Here is a 3,369-nt window from a genome sequence, read left to right on the forward strand (position 1 = left end):
GGTTAATGAAAAAGTGATACTCTCACTTTGCTGAGGTCAGAGGGAAACCAAGGTGGTCTACCTCTGCCTGAGAAATCCAAGATGAATCTTCAACTGGTCTTCCCTTTCACTTCACAAGATATTCTTTGTACTGACTGTTCTAGGTACTATGCCCAATCCTACTGTCCAAAATCTCTTCAATCCGATCCGATTCCTTCTGGGGCAATTTTTTCTCAAGGTTTGCAACACTATCCTCACTAAATTCTGGTTCATGGTACTCATGAAGATCTACAATGTTGAATATAGGTGAAATACTTAGACTATCCAGTATCTCCACTTCATATGCATTTCCAGAACTGAACTTCCTCAAAATCTTACAGGGTCCAAACTTCTTTATCTGCAACTTATTATAAGTTTCAACCGAGAATCTCTCTTTTCTCAGATATACCATCACTTCATCACCAACTTCAAGTTCCTTATATCTCCTCTTCTATTCATGTCTTCCAAATGCTGATTAACCAGAATATGCAATGCTGCCATGTGATCTACCAAATCTTCTACTTCTGAACTCTTTTGGTCTTCACTGCTAATGTCTCTCAATTCTGATATTCCTCTGGGGTGCACTTCGGTAACAATATCAAAAGGTGTTTTTTCGATACTTCTATTCACTGAATTGTTGTAGGAGAACTCTACTTGTGCAAGAATCAAATCCCAACTTCCAATTTTATCTCCCACTAAACATCTCAACAAGTTTCCCAAACTCCAGTTAACAAATTTTGTCTGTGGATGAAAAGTCAAACTGAACTTCAAATATGTCTTCATCTTCTTCCAAAGTGTTCTCCAAATATAGAAAACAAACTTAATGTCTCTATCTAAAACTATGCTCTTAGGTAATCCATGCAATCTCACCACTTCAGTGAAAAATAAGTCTACTACATGCAATGCATCTGATGTCTTATTACAAGGTATGAAATGAGCCATATTCAAAAATCTATCTATTACCACAAATATAGAATCATACCGTCTCGGTGTTTTAGGCAATCCAAGTACAAAATCCATGCTTATATCCTCCCAAGGTCTTACCGATATTCTCAAAGGTTTATACAATCCCATATTCTGACTACTACCTTTTGCAACTTGACAAACTCTACAACTCTGCACATATCTCTTAACATCCTTATGAATCTAGGGCCAAAAGTACTGCTCACTCACCAATGCAACTATTTTGTCAATGCCAAAATGTCTAGCTAAACCTCCACTATGTTTCTCTTTTATCAGGTTCTCTCTCATGGAACTCTTAGGTATGCACAACTGAACTCCCTTGAATAACATCCCATCCTGAATGAAATAATCCAACCATTTGCTCCTATCAACCATAACTGGTTTTCTACATGCTTTCCAAGGTTCTGCAAAACCTGGGTCTTCATCATACAAGGTCTTTGAATCTTCAAAACCTAATATTATCACTCTCATCTCTGATTGCAAATTTCTTCTCCTACTCAATGCATCAAAAACTTTATTAGATTTTCCACTTCTATGCTTTAGCACAAATGTGTAACTCTGCAAGAATTCTACCCATCTCATATGTCTTTGATTCAACTTACTCTAACTGTTCAAATAATGCAAAGCTTGATGATCTGTATACAACACAAACTCCTTAGGAAACAAGTAGTGTCTCCATTTCTTCAAGGCTTGAACTATGGCATAAAATTATTGATCATATACTGAATATCTCTTATGGGCATTATTCAATTTCTCATTGAAATAGGCTACTACTCTCCCTTCTTGACTCAAAACTGCTCCTATTGTTGTTTCACTTGCATCACAATCCACTTGAAATACCTTATTAAAATCCAGTAAAGCTAACACAAGCTGCTTAGTCACTTTCTGCTTCAACAATTCAAAACTTTGGTTTTCTTTGGTGGTCCATAGTCATAGGGTTACAAACTGAACTGAATTTTTTGATAAACTTCCGATAAAAACTAGCCAATCCTACCTCCCCAATGCTTTCCGGTGTAGGCCACTCAACAATGGCTTTCACTTTCTCAGGGTCCATCTTCAAACCATCCTTAGATATCACAAATCCTATATAGACTAACTCATCCTTCATGAAAGTATACTTCTTGATATTGATCAACAACTTTTCTTCTCTCAACCTCTATAAAACTCATCTTAACTGCAACAAATGCTCCTCTTTTGTTTTACCGAAAATCAAAATATCATCCAAATATACAATAACGAACTTAACTAATAATTTCTTCAATACCTCATTCATCAACCTCATAAAAGTACTTGGTGCATTAGTCAATCCAAAAGGAATCACCCACCATTCATATAGTCCTTTGTTTATCTTAAATTTTGTCTTCCACTCATCACCTTTTCTGATCCTGATCTGATGATATCCACTCTTCAAATCTATCTTTGTAAAGTATTTTGCTCCGCTCAAACAGTCCATTATGTCATCCATCCTAGGCAAATGAAACCGGTATTTCACTGTGATCTTGTTTATTTCTCTTGAATCAGTACACATTCTCCACTCTCCATTCTTCTTAGGTGTTAATACTATTGGTACTGCACAAGGGATCAAACTCTCCCTGATCAAACCTTTCTTCAACAACTCTTGCACTTGTCTATTCAGTTCTTCATTCTCTGCTAGTGTCAACTAGTGTGCAACTTTGTTAGGCAAACTAGCTCCAGGAACCAAGTCCATGCAATGACTAATACTTCTAATAGGTGGCAATCCATCAAGTATATTATCTGAAATATTGTCCTCATATTCTGTCAGCAAATCTCTTATCTCTTTTGAGTGCTCTTCTTCTGGTTTCGCTCTCTCAGTCTTCCTAGGAATTAAGGCAAAAAACACATTCTCGTGTCTCAGTCCATCCATGAATTTCCTTCCATCTACTAAACAGATTATGGGATTTGTACAAACTTCATTCTTCAAATGTTCCTCCAAAAGTAACAAGGTTTGCTTCATCCCATTGGCCACAATAGTGTATGTATTCTTCCTTCCATCATGTATTGCCTCTCTATCAAATTGCCAAGGTCTACCTGAAAAATTATGACAAATATCCATAGGCATAATATCACACAAAACTTCATCATGATAATTCCCAATTTTCAATTTCACCAAACATTGTTCACTTACTAACAACTTATGTTTATCCTGAATCCATTCTATCTAATAAGGTTTAGGGTTTTTCAACCTCTCCAATTTGAACTTATTCGCCATCTCTTCTGAAACAAGATTATCTCAACTGCCACTATCAATAAGAACTTTACAACACTTATCGGATACCTTACATCTGGTTTTGAATAGATTCTTCCTTTGTAATAATTCTTCATCTCCTCCGGTATGACACAAAGCTCTCCTCATCATCAGCAGTTCTC

The sequence above is a fragment of the Cryptomeria japonica genome, chromosome 8 (assembly GCF_030272615.1).
Source record: "Cryptomeria japonica chromosome 8, Sugi_1.0, whole genome shotgun sequence".
NCBI lineage: Eukaryota > Viridiplantae > Streptophyta > Pinopsida > Cupressales > Cupressaceae > Cryptomeria > Cryptomeria japonica.